General features: G+C 40.4%; 1 protein-coding gene and 1 long non-coding RNA gene across 5 annotated transcripts in view; one reads left to right on the forward strand and one right to left on the reverse strand.

Annotated features, from left to right (window-relative positions):
* Nucleotides 1–8828, reverse strand: part of znf609b (zinc finger protein 609b) — an 84562-nt gene extending 75734 nt beyond the window's left edge. For 3 of the 4 annotated variants that reach the window (XM_026162628.1, XM_026162618.1, XM_026162600.1), the window contains exon 1: nucleotides 8401–8828. The gene's annotated coding sequence lies outside the window, so the exon portion shown is untranslated. Of the gene's footprint in view, nucleotides 1–8396 lie in introns of all 4 variants that reach the window. The other variant, XM_026162608.1, reaches the window with a different exon arrangement.
* A 16-nt stretch (nucleotides 8829–8844) lies between these two features.
* Nucleotides 8845–17859, forward strand: LOC113019133 (uncharacterized). The gene is made up of 3 exons (XR_003271956.1): nucleotides 8845–8895; nucleotides 13129–13274; nucleotides 14270–17859. It is a non-coding gene; the product is annotated as an uncharacterized LOC113019133 (long non-coding RNA).
* The last annotated feature ends 540 nt before the right edge of the window (nucleotides 17860–18399 follow it).

An 18399-nucleotide genomic window follows, 5' to 3' on the forward strand; every position in this document is an offset into this window, starting at 1 on the left:
TGGATGTGTTGTACATTTTTGTGCCATGCTGTGTATTTATTTCCCAACCAAGTAATATCATTTACCTTCATGTATTTGCTATGCTGTGCTTACGTGATTTAAAAAAAAAAAAAAAAAAAAAAGAGCAAATATGTCCATGTTGTTTACATTCTCAAAGAAATAGAAAATGATGGTGAAGACTAAGCTGTTCCATTACTCCCATGAACCCTTTACAGCCTGTGTTAACCTCACACTGCTGCATCTTAATCCAAAGGCATAAATCTGCCCTAAGCAGCTGACTGAAACATTACACACCCATATTTTTTTGCAAACCAGTCAGGACAGTTCAAACCACTAATGTTAAAGCCACAAGAGCTACTACTTGCGAGACTATGCACGAGTGCTGCTCCATTTGCGTGTTTTTGATTAACTGCTTTCTCTGCCCACAATCTCGACCTTAAATAGGATCTCTACTCTTGAGAGTAACCGGGTTTCTCCACTGATCTTCCTTGATCGTTTGTGAAATCGCATAACACAGTTTTATCGGGGTAAGACCTACATTTGCTGTCCAAATAAGTGAATTTGTTCCAGCGTCTTGTCAGATTAATTGGAAAAATGAACAGGGACAGATAATAATGACTTCCTGCAGGCTGATTAGATTTAAATTTCCTGATTTCTGGCCTTAGTATTTTAATTCATTTGCATTTTGTGGTGCTTTCCGTCAGATTTTTTGGTTACACAAAGTAATCTGGTGATTATCTTTTTGATAAACTTATTATCAGCCAAAGAGTCTCATTATAAATTTCCCATAGCGCAAAATAATGTTGCTAACCAACACAATGTTGCAGATCTGATTTCCCCTTTGTTTTTGTTTGATGTTTGTTCATTACTTGTTTTGTGTTTTGATTATTATCATAGACCTAAGCATATTTTGACAACAGCACACAACAGCCCCAATCTGGTTGGCCTAGGTAGAAAAAGGACATAAGAATCAGTGTGCCAGTTAACAAAAACTGCCAGCAGACTACACAAAATAGTTGGAAGTGATCCAAATGTGGTCACCCAGGGTAACCAAACAACTAGTACTGTTGAAGCCTGAGGCCCCAAATAAGATTTCCTGTAACTACGTGCCAAAGCTGACTGTTGTATAGAAGATTGGTTGATTTCATTGGGATTTTTTTGTAAAGCCCATCTGATACTGGGTTTTTGGAACCAATGCTGATACTGACTTTTATGCTACAGTGACACTAGAGAAAACAGTGGAGGGAGACTGTAGCACCAAAAAATAAAAATGACTGGGTCTCTGTGCAATGAACTGCTTCAAAGATGGAGACTAGGTTTGTAACCACTATTCAAAGCGACTTTGGTGTGTCAAGATGGTGATAAAACAGCAATGAAACAGAACCAGTTTGTTATCAGTTTGTGATTAAATAGGGTGAAGCTGGCAATTACATGAAATCTCTTTACGATAATATAGTGATTCACTGTAAGAAATCTGTAACAATCGCAAATCTGTTGCTGTTTACATACACAAAGAAATCACATTAAACAAAGTCCAGTCAAGACTGGAAATTCCCCCTGAATAATGATGTAGTAGTTATGGCAGGGCGGGGCTTAACTACAAAATGATAGATGTTTGGCAACCTTGCTTTTATATGAGAATATAACCAGATTACAACCACTTCGCAACTAGATGACAACCAGTTGAGCGCCGTCTCCTATTGCAAAACAATGCATCACAGATAAGCAACTCATCGGCACAGACTGACTCCGATCAATTGCAAATTTTTTGGCAATTGATTTGTGTCTATAAATTGGACAGCATTTATTCCCAAACCTCTGCTAATCTCAGAGTGATTGCAGTCAGTCTGAATCAAAACACAAATTTTTGTGAACAGGTTCCCTCCCCAAAGGCGACCCTGGCAGAAAGTGGTCGCCACAAGTACTTGAAATCTGTCACCAGTAGCAAACCAGGTCAATGGATTCACTAAGATTTTGGACTCCACTGACCAAGAAGCCAGCTTTCCTAATTTTTTATTCTAGTGTTACAGAGCCATTAGACAACAAAGGTTTTCAACAGTGATATCGGTCAATTAGCACAAGAAAGCTCCTTTTAAATTTTTAACTACTACATTAAACTTTTCTAATCAACAAGCTGTCTAATAATACACGTTTCTAAATTAACTCAACATCTTTTTGTATTAAATTCTATCAAAGAAAAAACAATTCATATCAACACATTAAACATTTACACCAACACCAATAAATCTGCAATACATCCATTTCCAGTTTGTTCTATCCGATAACGCAAGTGTAAAGCACATCTCAAATCACTGTACAATTTAAAGCAAAAATAAAAACCTGGCCTATTACTGTTGCTCGAAGATCCAGCACTAAATTCTTCAGTGATGTTTTCACTACTGAACAGCTGAAAATACATAATGCCTACTAAACTAGCCCCATGATATATTGAGCCCTGCAAAAATCAAACAACTACAGCCTTTAATCCCAGTTAATTCTTTATCCATGCACAGTAAAAAGGAACTGGACATGATCGCCGTGCACCTCGAACGACAACCCTTTGGTGGGCTTTAAACCGAAGCCGCTTTGATGGGAATGCGTTTCAAACTAAAACAACATTAAAATTCTATACATCTGTTTCCATGCATGCCCGGGCAGAGGGATGAAACAGGATAGTAGATCTCTGTTAACACTTGCACAGTTTTAGACTGACGAAGGAAATGGTGCTCTTTGAAAGTGGTTGCCGTTCCAATTGATCATCCGTGTTTTTCACATTAGACTGCAGCAATTGTGGATGTTCTCTCATTTACTCATCAATATAACAAGCAAGGCTGGTGTCATCTGAGAGCGACAACAGTTTCTCTTTGATTCTACAGATGACAGTGGATTCTGCTGTATGATTAGGGCAACAGGGATAGAGCCTCCCACTCACTGCCACCACGCTACACTATTGATGTGCTCTGAGGAATTCCCGCGCATCACTTCAAAGACCTTTCTTGCTCTACACTAAGCTCAACTCAAAAACATATCTTCATAAAAGACCATGACATTCCTACAGCTAAAAGCGAGCTTATATCTGGGAAAGACATAATTGCTTCGCGTCAAAAAATGGATACGCTGTATGTTCTATAGAGCAACTTAGAAAAAAAATAATATTATATTGTAGCATTTTCTTTACTATTTTAATCAACCATTTATAGATGTGCATGTAGCAGCGAAAAGATAACCACTGTCAGGAACAAGTGATGCACCACTGATTAATGAGGTCACACTGCTTATGAATGGAGGAGTGAAGGCAGCACTAAATGCAATGGTGTGGTAAAAAACCCCAAAGGTTTTGTAATAACAGAAACACAACTATCCTTTTGAATCGACCCCCATAATTGCTGTGGCTTTCCTTTCTACAATCACACGGGACGATACTTCAAACCAAAAGCAAATGAGACAGCATTTCTGCAGCACTCAAGTCTGTGCTGCGCCACAAAAGCTGACAATATCTTTATAGCCTGTGTGGGGGAGACTTGAGTGTAACCTGGGCTCACATCCCAGGAAAAGATGGATCACTGGTTTCTGGCAAAACAGCAGCTGTGCAACAAGCATTCAAAGTGCCCCCCCCCCCCCCCCCCCCGCTGTAATGGGCAATTCACAAGTGAGAAATCCAATGAAAGCTGCAAAACCTGAAGCAGAGCTGCATATTCTGATACAACATTACAGCCCGCACGACAATTGTCACATCCTCAACTTTGTCAACAAAATGGTAGCCTCAGGAAATAGAGACGGCGGCAACATCCACACAATCAGTTTTCATATATAAAATCTATTTTGGGGGCCAGATGAGGTACATTTTCCCCCCACTACAAGCTTCCCTAGCCCACCCACACAATGGATGGCTCAATAAATATTGCCATCTATTCTGACTGTCAGTTTCCATTGTCCTGCATTTACTATGCTTGAACAAGCAAATAAAAAAATAAACAAAAACACAAAAAAAACCCACCATTTTAATAATTGCATTACATAATTACGCATTTCAGTAATATTTCGCAGTTTTCAGGTGTAGCGCAGCTTTTAAGCCTTGCCGCGGCCTTTTACATTATAATCTCGACAGTCATGTTCATATCGAAAGATGATGGAAATTACATAAGCACTTCTGAACCGTCCACCCACCTGTCTTTCCACAAGCTACGAAAACAAGACAGGACACTCCACGGAGCACTTGATTGATTACAGGAACTGTTTAATCAAAGTCTGAACTCACTGCAGACCTAGTCAGCTGTTACAAGCAGATACAGCATAGTCAAAATTCACAGGTAGCCAAGTGTGCAACACACAGCAGCACAGGCTAAAAATATAAACAATCAACCGTTTTCTTAAGTTGTTGTCCCCCCAAAAAAAGGATTTAAATATGCCATCAGAACATATTGGGTTACCAAAGCCTATGCTACTTTCTCTTCATGCTAGAAGTGTGAAATGAAGTCCCAGGTGTCTCCCTCACTCCTTTTCAACTGTATGCACATGCAAAGGAAATAGCGAAAGCTGCACCTCTGCAGGTTAGCTGTTCCAATGGAACACAGTATGCACTATGGTAGGTAGGTAAGTAGCTATTTTAACCAAGTGCTATATTGCATTAACAATTACTGACTACAATTTGGAGGTCAGGTCATGTAGGTAATGCTGTTTTTCTGAAGGCACTCAAGCGTTCCATGTTAGAGCTTCCCTGCAGTGCTTCAATAAGCCCATCCCCCCATCACTCAGAGTGGATCGCTTCAAAAGAATCTTAACCTTGGAGAAACGCTGCATGTATGTTTTAAAGTACAAAGATTTTCATCTAATCACAACCTGCCTATTGACACTAACTGCATTAAAGCACTCGCCACTTCACAAAGGGAACTGGAATCCATATGAGTCTCATTCCTCATGATCCATTTCATTGCTAATGTAAAACCCAGGAGTATAATTGAATATGTGGATATATGTGCACCTGTAAAAAAGGCTTAATTCAAGTGGTTTGAAAATAAAAGGCACCGTAAGCCTTCAAATGACCAGCTACCTTTGAGGATATAGGTTAAATCCTTTCTGAGTTTGCTATCAGCTGGTGTGTGGCCACGACATGACGGCAGCCTTACAAAGCCAACATAATCCCCTTGTCCTGGACTAATCTAATGCCCTGGACCTCAAAACAAACACTTTTAATGCTCTTCTTGCAGAGTGTTTCTTTGGTATATAGTCTGAGGCACAACAGATTTTTAAAAAGGTGAAAGGCTGGTCACAGTTAACGCAAAACAAATCTGAGCCAAAGCCCAGTGCCATCACGTACATTAGTAACTTTTACAGTCAGTTGCTGTCCTTTAAAAACATTACATACCAGCAGCTGAGTTATCAAGGACATCATACTGTTGAATAAGGAAATGGGAATTTCCTCAAGTGGCGTTGCTCTCGTGTTCAGTCACTTCACAAGCTATGGTCTGTCAGACTGTATAAAATCTATCTGCCATGCTATAACAAGGATCCTAACACCCTTATAATGATTAAAACAAATTACTACTTAAAAAAAAAAGAAAAAAAGAAAAGGTAATCAGATGGAGAGGAACTGCCTTTGAAAAGGTACTGAGCTGGAATGAAAGCTATGCCAGCTCTATGCCTTACAGTGAAATTGCTCAATTTTGTCCACCAAAAGAAAAAATAGCAAAGGACATGTTTGCTCTGTGGAAACATTGCTATTATTAAAAGGGACACCAGTGCTTTCACATGTATGAATTCAATTTCAGGGCAAATCCTCTGGGCTTAACACTGTTATATTACCGTCTTTTGTATTGATTTCAATGTGACAAAGACATGAGAAGAATGAGTAATAAACCTCTAGGTAAAACAAAGTGTTCAAAAAGAAATCAATACAAAACAAGTCGGTAATAATACGTAGTGACCAAACACTCTTCCAGCAAGCGTAAAAGACCTCAATCATTTATTGGAACCACTAGCAAATTAATGTTAGTCTGGTTAAGGTGATCCTTTTGCTGCCCGCTCTGATATAGGTTATTTGGCTAGTTGCACTGAAAATAATATGAACCGTCACTAAACCTCAGAACGAATGCATTTTATGCTGCCTTGGGTCACGTGCGTGAATTTCTATTGACTTGACATTATTTCACATAAGTCACTTGAAATCATTAAGTCCCGTCAGGCCTTAATGACTGCATACCAAGTCTTAAATGAGGAACTCTTACACCTCTATGCCAAAAAGCTGGTATGAGAAAACCACAGGTCTGCTGCAGACTGGCCTGGACTCAAACAACTTCCAACACGTCCCACATTGCCGAATAGGGAACAAACGCTTCATGCACATTATTCCAAAGTAGCTTAATATTACAGTGCAGAAAAGTGTCTTCAAATGGTGTCCAGAGTTTTCGCGAGACAATGTATCCAACCTGATTTAATAGTAAATGAAGCATTAGCCAGGAATGCCTGAGGCTCTTGAGAAACCAGTGACATGTTTAATGATTGAGTATTCAGTTACTGTCAACTATAGTAGTTTTGTGTAAACAAATACATTTCATTAACAAAAGAACCACTCATTCCACTCATTCGCATTGGTTTCACCTCATTTACGGCTTGGGTGGATGGTACAGTCGATGGCTCAGACAGCATTTCGCTCTTAAAGTAAGAAGATAGTTACTTCTATCACTAAATTTAAATTGTTAAGGCTTCATGGTGGACAAATTGTAGTTCGTTTCATTTCTGTACTTCAATCTCATAACCTATTATTGGAAAATGACATCAGCTTCACCTACTTATCCATCTACCCCGAGTACTCTGTAATAATATCTGAAGTTTGGGGTTCTGCAACCGCTTGCAAATATCTCATTGCGAGATCATCCACCCACGCCAGATATCCTTACACTTAGGCATGCCACATGGAAGACCTTGAGTGTTGTATCGTAAGCACTTAGCGGTTGTGCTTGCAAAAACAGAAATGTGCAATACAAATGACAAATGTCCTCAACAAATCATATTTAATTGACTGCCAGCACTAGGTCATCGTACACATTAAGCAGGATTGTGCAAAGCCTGTGACACGTTTATGTTGCAAGCTTGCACAACAATTAAAACCATGTCTCACTTTTTCCCAATGAACCCATGCTGTTAAAAAAAATTATAATAAAATTCTGCACACTGGAGCATTTTTGAGATATATATATAAATAAAAATACATTTAACACTACTGCAGTCTTGTATCTTGACTAATGAATATGTTGAACACTTTAACCTGCAGCTAAGTACTAGACTGAGACTACTTTGCTAGTCTTTAATGTGGTCCTGTTACAGTCCATGGAGCAGCACAGACCATGGGGTAGAGCACAGGGTTAGCCCACAGTGGTCCTGTTAAAAAGGAAATCTTGTGCTTGAGCTGAATGACTCAATTCACTGAGATGGGACACCCCCAAGAACATGAGCTGACAAAACGTGACTTGTTTAGTTTTTTTAGTTTTAGTTTGTTTTTTTTTTCGGGGGGGGGGGGGGGGGGGGGGGGTTCCATGGAAGTCCTTACCATAGCTACATATTAACATGATCCACCATTTTGTAAAATTTTTAGCTGTAATACAGAGCACTTTGTCTGAAGCCACAACCTGTAACAAGAGTTGTAGCACTTGTTTACACTGCTCTGTGTGTGTGTGTGTGTGTGTGTGTGTGTGTGTGTGTGTGTGTGTGTGTGTGTGTGTTAACACCAGTATACGTGTGGTTTCAAACAGATTCACACAGATCCTCACACTCTGCTCTAAATCATCACTAGTAGCACGTTAAAAGATCAGGCTTTCATTTTCATGTCTACTTAAGTGCCCCTCGCAATTCACTAACGAGACCCCCTGGGAGTCCCCGGTACCCAGATTGGGAAACACTGTGGTCACTTCACTGGCGGAATTTGCAGCTTCAAATCTGCCCAGATCCATATTTTATCTCCAAACATGGGGGGGGGGTCGTTTAAAAACAAAAACTATTAGTGAAGTCAGCCAAGTGTATTCTGGGGCTAATAAATATTGCAGTCCCCGAGGGTAACTGTCACGACCCGTGAGCTCAACTTAAAGAATCTGTTAGCAGTGCTTTAACGGTTACGGTACCAGCTTCACTTTCACACGTTAGCTGAAGTTCAAGAAGCAGATAGAGCTAACTTAGCTCGGTGTAATGAGCTAATCTAAGTGTAACGTTAGCTCTCTGGCAGACAAACAATGAGCTCAGAGTGCAGTCAGCCTTGGCTAGCTTGCTTGCTGCTGCATGCTGTGTTGGCTACATAACGTAAAGCTAGCCAGCTTGCCATGCACACAAGGCTAACGTTAAATGGCTAACGACTCGTAGCACTATCAACAATAAGAAGAAAAAAAGAAGAAAAAAAATGTACTTACTTACCGACTTAGCTAGACACTCCTATTCCAAACCGTGGTCTGCCCATGGTGGTGTATGCTCCATAAAAAGAACAAATCAACGGTAATTATGCTTTACTTATAAGAAAACCTCTAAAAAAAATCTGAAGCACCAGAAAGCAGTGGCAGCGCACTCCCCAAGACATCCAACACAAGAGAGGAGGGGAGGCCAGCGATTCACTGGACTTCTGCCATCACACTTCGAGATACCGTCCACAGCGTAAACAGCCGAGTCCCGAGCGCATTTTTATCGGTGCCGTCTCAAGCCAGACACAAGTCCGGTCCTCTCCAGCGACCCTCTGTCAATTATTCCCACAGCAAATAGCTTTCAATCCAGGTTAATTCCTCCGTATTCACCGTCTCTGGATGAGCGCCGTGCTGGTTCTTCGTGTGGGAACTGATACAATGTAGCCAACCAGCAGCAGCGATTAGGAAATCCAGGATAGAGAAGTTCCTCTCGGAATGGACTGGGATACGTCAGGTACAATGCATGGAACTGGATTAACCAGCCTGGACTGTGACTGTGTGTGTGTGTGTGTGTGTGTGTGTGTGTGTGTGTGTGTGTGTGTGTGTGTGTGTGTGTGTTAGTTTTCAGTTCTAGCCGCTGCTGTGGTTTTTACACAGAGACAGGGCCGTAGCCAGGATTTTAAAAAATACTGAGGTCATAGGTTCAATCTTCTCCTCTCTCAGTTCTTATAATGGAGTAAGGCTTCTTTAAGCTATCTATAAATAATACTGCTTTCCTATAAATAACACCGATTTCAGATTTATTGTTAAATGTAGGACAGAGCACAATTACCAAATGCAACTAGCAGCCCAAAACATCAAAATGTTAAATGCAGCCTTCCATGATCCAGAAAAGACACCAATAATCCTCCATAAATTGTCTGTAGTTTACTCACTTAAGTGACTCTTAATTTTTTTTAAAAATGATGTGATTTGACATTAAAAATATTTTAAATAATGCCTTCACATAAAAGTGTCTAAAACATTAGAAAATACCAAACAGTAGACAATAGACCACTTTTTTGCTACATTACAGTTCAGGGATAGAAATGCTAATAATCTGATGATGATGATTTGTTGATGACTGTGTGATAATGGGAAGTCAGACATAAATTGTCTGGCCTTCATCATGTGTTTATAAGACACAACTAATGATATTGTCAGTACACTCCGAAAAATATGCCAGTTACTCTTGGCCTATCAAAAGGTCAACATCATAGGTATATTTTTAAATCAGTCGTGTGACAGGACTCTAGCTCCCCTTACTGCTTCCATAGGAATTAAGAGGGTCAGTCTCAAACAAGTACTGCCAATCAAATGTACTTGAAGTAATCATCAGCAAATCCGACTGCCTCTTTAAGCGCAGATGTTTTAGCAGTTTGCTGGTCTGAGGGGTTCAGGTGTGTGTAGATACGATTTTCTAAGTAGTATGACGTCCTAGCAAATTCATCACAAGGTCAGACCCTACAATGCTCAGGGAAATTGTAAAAACGGGGGAGGGGGATCCAGGTGGTACATTTCAGCCTCTAGAGACCTCAGTTAGCATGTTAAATGTGTAAAACATGTTTCAAACAGTATCCAGACCAGAGTTTTTCAGTAATGAACAGCGGCATATTTAGCAAATACCAAATCAACAGAAACACCTCATACTAACTGTCAAACACATGGTGAAAACAAGCCCACAAACTCAGTGAATTAAAGGGACATTGTAGAGAAAAATGGACCAAACTTTCTTGACAACAATATGAGACACTGATTAAGTAGTTCAAAAAATTATTACTTCAAGATTTTGCTGGTAAACGTTGTTCTAAAAACTACTAAATCACACTTAGCCTGTTAAAGAGTAATAACACACATACACATACCAACACTTATTAACGGAGCTTGGAGTGACCATGTAAAAAAAACTGAATTAATTGTGTATAAAAAATTCATTAGGGAATTAGTAATTATTATTATTAGGCAGTCACATATGGATTCATCACCGTGTAATAAGCCATCAGATCTGCAGGGGGGAAACTGATAAATGGTTTTTAGAGTAATCCTGGTCTGCCCTGGAATGTTACATGTTTAAAAAGTGCAGTATTGTTCATATTTTCCCTACCAGCCTTTTCCAGAAGGAAAGTGGCTGAACAGTTCAGTGGAGCGGTCTACCTGATGAACTAAAGAGCTTACCTAAAACAATAAAGCAGGTGTTACTCTGGAGTCTGGACAGGGGTAAACACTGACCAAAGGGATTTGTCACAACCTGGCAACCCAAATGTTCACATAACTGGCTTATAAATGATCAAATACACTTAGTATGTGACTTATTCAACCTGTACAAGCCCATAGGGATGTTTTGTCGTTAGAAAGTGGCAGCACTGACGCATCATGATGAATGTACTCTAACTCGGTTTTAAAAAAGGGGAACCAAATGTGCATTTTGTTGAATGACAACACTTTTAAATCTGTAAAAACTGTGATTCTACACAAGAAAGCAACACGGAGGCAAAAACTTGATCTTCACGCTTGAGGCAAATTGGACATGTTACCTTAGTGACTGCCAGCTGGGTTCAGATTTTGCTGAAGTGAATCTATAACAACAACTGACGGGGAGTTTCTCAGAAAACATTAAGCTGGCAAAGGAAAAGATTCCAACAATAAGACCCTTGGACATGTCATGAATCCAGTTCTCCCAGCTCCACGGATAACCTTTCATGTGTACCAGCTTCAAACACCATGAAGGCTTTAAGTCGTTGTCTCGCTCAGTGCTGGTTTCCCAGGCAACAAGAATATGATAATGTTGCCTTTGACATGACAGAAGGAATCATCTCGCTAACAAACAGAGACAACAGGCACAGGGAGGGCTCGGAGAGAGGCAGGGGAGGGGGCTGAATTAATGGACTCATTTTCACACAGAGGGAAACACAGCGGCAGCAGCTACTTACCATCCTCCATCTTCCTCTATTGCCTCCAATGCATTCCTGCTGGCAGGCACACTCTTGCTCTCCCGAGGGAACAGCCAGCCTCCATTGGAAAGCTAAATAACAGTCAGTGGCCAGTGGGGACCGGAGGGGGACAGCTTTCTGATGAAGGCTGCCCTTCAAGGCTGTATGGCTCCAAACCAAGTGCTCTCGCTGCTTAGCGTCACACCAGCTAAAACCTGAAATGAACAAGCTGTGTGGACGCCATGTGTTTTCCATCAGTGAAGAGGGGTTAATCAGCCAGCCATGTGGAATCACAGAGGGGCTGGCTTGATTCATGTGATCATCTTTCCATTACTCTATAAAAGAAACTGTAAAGCCCCAAAGCCCATCTGTAAGAAACTTGTTCTTTAGCACATGTTTGAAAATCCATATCAGCTAACAGCCTTGTTGAAGAAACTGATGCAACAGAATAAAATGACATGAAATAACACAGTCACAGAAAATAAAAATGTATCGTCCTTACCTAGATTAAAAAGGCAAAGCCTACTGAATGGACTGTTTTTGTCATACACATTAATGCTTTCACATTTTAGTCCTCACTTTGCTCCAGACTGAAATGTCCCATCATTAATGTTTGTGCTAACAATACATCTTTTAAATTGCAAGGTATCTCAGCTTAATGTTTTTTACATAACATCTTGTGTTTTGAACAGATTAAGTCTAAATGTAAAGATACAAATGTGACATGTACTGTTAACACTGCTGATTTAATCTTGTTACATTTACATCTGCTCGGATTGATTTTTTTTTTCTAGTGCATGACATTAACTTGTTTATTGTTTTCTTTGACTGAAATGTTACAAGAATCTGTTACATGCAGGCATTCGTTCCCCCCTTGAGAATGAAGGGTAATAACCTTGTTTCTCAGCGCCATCATTGTTGAAATCTTTCATTTGGTTTACAATTAAATTCCTCACGAAACCATTACAATCCCATCGTCTTTGACTGTACTTTGTGTTTAGTACCACTTAAAAAATATTAGCACCAAATGAAAATGGCGATGGCGGGAATGGTGAGAGTTTTTATTAATCCAAGTCAATTCAGTTTTATTTAGATAGCACCAATCACAACACCAGTCACCTCAAAGCTCTTTATATTCCAACAATAATAGAGAAAGTGCTTTAAACAGGACCCAGGCTCAGGGAGGGACAGCAATCTGCTGCGTCCATCAGCACACCAGCTTCTTCTTTGAGGATATTAGCCCCACAAAGGTCGGAGATTGGGTCTAGTGTAAAAATGGCTGTAATTAGCCATAGGCAAGACTACAAAAAAAGTGCTCTAGTCCACAGTTTTATGCCTCTAAGTGTATGCATAATATTTTCTCTATCTGTACCCATATAAACTATATGGACAAAAGCATGTTACACCTACAGGATCTGCTCCCGTCATAGTAACCAGTGCCATGAAGCTCCCAGTGCACAGTTTTTGTGCTGATGTTAATGACATTTGAAACCCTGCACTTACTGAGTCACCAGAGTATTAGTGACTTTTATGTACAATGGGCCTTAGCAGTTGGTGACCCCGCTCTGTAACCCTACATGATGTGCCACTTTGTGTCCGAGTTCCTGTGGTTCCTAAACACTTCCGGTATGGAATTACACCACTTACAGCTGATGGTGGAACATCGACAAGTGAAGAAATGTTACAAATTGACTTGCTGTAATGGTGATATCCTATTACAGCACCATCTTCCAACTCAGCGAGCTCTTTAGAACCATCCATTCTTTCTGTCTGTGTAGGCGCTTGGTCATCCAGGTCGTGGTAGCCTTCACAGCTTGGAAAAGGAGGAATCCAAGAGGCTTTTTCAGTCCCGTGTAATAAACCTCTAGAGGAGGCTGTCTTCTTTGGAGGTGGTCCTGAGGGTCGTTAACCTACTATTGATCTTGTGAGTAGTCACGTAAGCTGAGGTGTCAAAAAAGCCGTGGGTCATCCCCATCACCCGGGCAGACAGGTGAAACCTCTGTTAGACCTTACCCCACCCCACTATCACGTAAACTATTGAGGTTACCTGAGGCAAGGTGTGAATGGGGGTTGAAACCCCTGGGAAGGGATTTCAGGACTGCATTGCAGGTGGCTCATAGCTGATGTCGTAAGCCGACACCTCTGTTTAATGATGGTCGTTCACGGTGGACATAGATGGTCTCCTTTACTCCTCTTTCAAACCTTCTGTCTTCTCAGTCCAAAACGGGCGTCCTTGAAAGACTGACCTTTGTCCTTAAGGTGCCTTCTATGCTAACTTTACATATAAACAAACTATATTTCGACACCTTACTTTATAAATACGCTGTACTTTTCAAGGGGCAGGCTGTATTATGGAGCTTTCCCTTTTACATCTTTATTTAATATTAATTATATTGATGTGCAGGGTGGATATTGTGTTATTAATCTTTTGTACAATCCAAATATGAAAAAGGACTCTCAGTCTCACCAAGTTACATGAAAAAATAAACGCCATCACATTTTGCGGACTTGTGTGACCTTATGTAAATCTAACTTTATATTTTTTCTTTCACAGCTCAAACATAACTTTTAAAGGACTGCACAGGAAAGGAATGTTTCTTTTCCTCTGTAATACCACTATTACAGTATTACTATAACAACACAAGATGGGGAAATATAGTTTGTTTTTCAGCAAAACTACCAAGAAATTTGGCAGTACTTAAAATTATTTACAGTATAATCATTTCTTTGTTTCCTGTAAAACTTGTGAAACTCTTTTTCTAGTTTACCTACCTTTAAGTGTTTGTAGGTAAATATATTTACTTCCTTATTTCACATAAAGTACATTGAAATGCCATTGAATTACAGGGTAATTATGCTTTTAGTTGGGGGCTGTATTATAAAGTGTTACAGCGTTATGTACACTCCTCTTTTTCACAGGAAGCAGTGAATGAGCGAACCCCGCGTTGCGAGAGAATGAGACGGACAGAAGATGAGTTGCAGTTGTTGGGATTTGATGACCTGACTTGTCTGGTCGTAACCATCAGCGAAGGTCGTGTAATGGATTGGAGTCATGCAGACAACAAAGTACATTAAGACGAGGAGAAATCACCCTTGTTGAATATAAGGTCACTTAAGAGCCAAGAATTAATCAACATAATGAACATAGACGTCAGTAAAGTAATATGGGATATATTATGCTGGGGAGATTATTTTAAAGCAAAGTTGTAAGACCAATCTGCTTCCTAGACTAATCTCAGGTCAAATACGTGACCTAAATAATGCATAAAAAGGCTCAATCAAAGGAAACTGTGGGGTGGGGGTTCAGACTGTTAAAGATGTACTCTTTTGTCTAGATTGCGCTCATAGCAACGCACCCCTCCTCTGACAAGCAAAATGAGATCAAGCATGAAAGCAATGACATCTTTTACTGCATGTTCTAAATTTGTATGAAGCATCTAATTTGGGACAAACTTGGGGTTTGACCCAATTAGTCAAACAGAAATCATACCACAGTCATGAGGCATTTGCAAAAGACATCTTTGCATGTAAGAGACTGAGAACAAAAGCTTTATTGTCAGTTTGGTGATTAGAAGACAGTCGATTTTTTTTCCCCCCTTCCTAAAAGTTTTAATCTTTCGTGTCCTCAAATGGCAGCAGTTTTCTCACACATCTGCAACTCTTTATACAAACAAGCTGTTGGCAAAAAAAGTGTTTGTATTTATTGTCTATCATATAGCAATATGCAAATAGTTAATCCAGAGTAATCATGTTATGTATCTGTTACAGTGCTTGCTCCTGAGAAAACAGAAGCCTGGAAGGGACTATTTTACATATTCAAGAGTCTAAGGCTTTACAAATCACTATGTTCAGAGATTTAATCCTCCTGACAGAGGAGGCCATGAAGACAGACGGTCTACAGTAATGTCTACAGTGTGGCATTATGTGAATTAATAAGACCCGAAAGCTGTGAAGACTTCTTGGTGGGGGATTCTGTAGGTGGGCATTTTATTCTGATTTAAAGACCCCAGAGTCTGTTTAGTTTGGAGTTTTGGAGCAATTTCCCTCGGCGCTTCTGTTGGATTGACTTTGAGAAAAATCAACATGGCCATAATTTTAAGTATCACCTACTCCATTTGTGTCACTACAGATACCATCTCATTCAGGAGCACAGCAAGGTCAAAGGTCAGGGATTAAATTGACCTCTTATCAGTGGATCTTTAGAAATGGCCAGCAATTGAAAGCCGTTTGTGATGGGAAATCCATTTTTAATTGAACTGATGCAACTGCACTCCCTTTGTGAATCCTGGAAGTCAGGTCAGCAGGCTTTCGGAATCTGAGATAGTTTCTTTTATTTATTTATTTCTCCGATCAGGATTATTTGTGGAGAAGGTAATTTATAGATCTGATATGAACATTTACGGTGGCCCATCTTTTAAGGTGCAAGCAGGTCATAGCTCTTCTTGAGCTGTGGTCACATAAAGAGATCCACTTCTTATCGCTCCCACTGTGTGTATTTCTCACTGCCCTTGAGGGAATATAAGCTTTCAAAAGACTCATGCGCCTTCCCTCCTCCAATGGGGCCCAACCTTAGATCTGTGGACTATGTAGATTCTACACTGAATGGAAAAGATAGCAATTGTGCTCTTTTAGTTTATGCATCAACATCAGTTGTGATGAAGGAATGGGATTTCATGCAACAACAAAAAAAGCTGTGAGGACTGTGAACAAGTGGGTATGAGCTATAGAAATTAATAGTGCAGCAGTTTGGGAAATGCCAAGAGTTAAATGAGAAGTTCAGTGGCTGCACAGTAAATACGATGCTACAGCTGAGTTGGCTTAGTGGAGCTGGAAACACCTAGCTAAACTCCCTCCAAACATAATTCCCCTACCATCAAATGTGCTAAATTAAGCTTACAGATCTATCTTCAAGTGGCATCTGGCTTCTCAAGTCACACACAAACCATTTGAAAGTCCTGATGGCTTGAGATGAAAACACCGTCTTAAATCCCAGGATGTTTTTGAAGTAACGAGCGACCATTGCGTCAGATTTTGCGGTCAAGCTGTCTTAAATGAGCAAATATTGACCCACTCATTCCTCAAAATTTCCTTTTGTACAACCACCATGGCTTGACAGGCAGCGATCCATGACAGATTATGAGATGGATGAGCCATAAGCTGTTACCGGGTTTGTATTGTTCCCCAGCCTGCCACCACCTCTTCTGAAGTGCTGCGAAGCACTAATTCCTCTTCCAGGCCTGTGGGGATGGGGGTGGCGGTGGAGGATGGGACCCTGTGCCCTCAGACCAATCAGTCTCTCAGCAAGCACACAAAGGTCCTGCTGCTTCTACAACTGGAAACTTGGCTCGACGGTGAGGAGGGCATGCTGTTGGAAAGGAGTCAATTACATTTCTTTTCATTTAGAAAATTCAGTTGGGCATCATTTTAGCCCTAATGACAAATAAACAGGTTATCCTATTTATGCCTAATTTAATTTATAACTTCAGCTAAACGGATCAAAGTTGGAGGGTGGCAGGAATTGTACTTGGAGTTCCTGCTTCTGAAACAGGTGGTGCTCAAAATTGGATGATGCCATGCTTGTTATATTGCTTCATCTACTCTGATTAGTTCCTCTCCCTTGTTCACCAGCAGAATTAACAGCAGGGTGGTTGGTGTGTGATGAAGAAGCTGAATCACTGACATTATGTTACTTTGAAAACAAAATAATTTCACAAAAACTACCAGAGACAAAATGATTAACTCCCCTGATGCTAACAGTCATTTGTGTATCCTCTTAGCTAGGAAACAACCACAAGGATACGCATGTGTGACAAAAGTCAGACACACATCTCCTGTGCAATCCCAGCCCATTCTTATTTGGCGAATCTCTCAATCTCCTCCAAATTCAATGGTCTGGTATGAACCTGTGTCTTTGACAGTCCGGTCAATAACATTCACTTTGGTTTTCTGGTGGTAGCTCTTGACCAGGAGTGACACATGTTGGGGGTCAGTGTCGTGTTGGAAGACAAAGCGACAACACAGACACAGTTTTGTTGCTGAAACTTGTGGTTTTCTTTCAGAATCTCACATATCCTTCTTTATTCATGATTCCTTCCACCTTGACGAGATTCCCAGTTCCAGATGCACTGAAACACCCCCACATCATAACACCCCCACCACGTTTCGCTTCGAAGATGCTCTTTGCATTGTTCACCGCTCCCTTTTTATTTCAAACACAAACAGCCTCTCTGTGGCAAAACAGCTCTAGTGTCGTCTCATCTGACCAAAGGATGAGCTTCCAGTACGCAAAATCTTTCTCCAGGTTGTCCTCAGCATACTTGTATTTTGAATTATGTTCAAGTTGCTTGAGGGGGTCTCTTCTGTAGAAGTTTTTCTTGGTATGCAACCTCACAGTTCAGTCCCGTTCAGGGTTCTGGGGTATCATTAGTTTTTTTTTTATTATCAAGGATCTTTGAAACTTTTTGCTTCTGTCTGGTTTTGTCTGTTCTTTGAATTTCTTGATGATACTTTTCTCCAGTTCTTGACCCCCCCCCCCCCCCACCCCCACTCACTAAAATAGTTTTGTGATTGTGTGGAAATAGAAATAAGTCACGCTTTCTAGAGAAAACTAGCATGTTTAGAAATGCTTTGAGAAAAAACACTTTACAGACACTTTAAAATCCGGATGATTTGCTGCCAGCACTTTCATCTGTTGCAGTTCACCATGGCTCCGACTTCGTGTCAGGTTTACTATATAAAATGGATCACCTCGAGCATTTCCTCCACACATCGCATCATCTTTTGTGCACGAAAAACCAACAGCATATGATCTCATGGTGTTTATCTAAAGAGGCTTAGTAAAAACTGCATGCGCTTAATTGTGCAGCGTAGCAGCACAGAGCCCTTGTTTATGTGAACTTGGATGTCTGTTCTCATCCGAAGAAATGTCCCCGATCCCGAAGACAGAAGAAAAGGCCACCCACAGGGCAAGTAGCTGTCATCGTTGATTCACTGCAGGATGAATATAGTAAATTCTTAAGCAACCTCTCTTGAAAAAACACCTATTGAGA

The sequence above is a fragment of the Astatotilapia calliptera genome, chromosome 1 (genome assembly GCF_900246225.1).
Source record: "Astatotilapia calliptera chromosome 1, fAstCal1.2, whole genome shotgun sequence".
In the NCBI taxonomy this organism is placed as follows: domain Eukaryota; kingdom Metazoa; phylum Chordata; class Actinopteri; order Cichliformes; family Cichlidae; genus Astatotilapia; species Astatotilapia calliptera.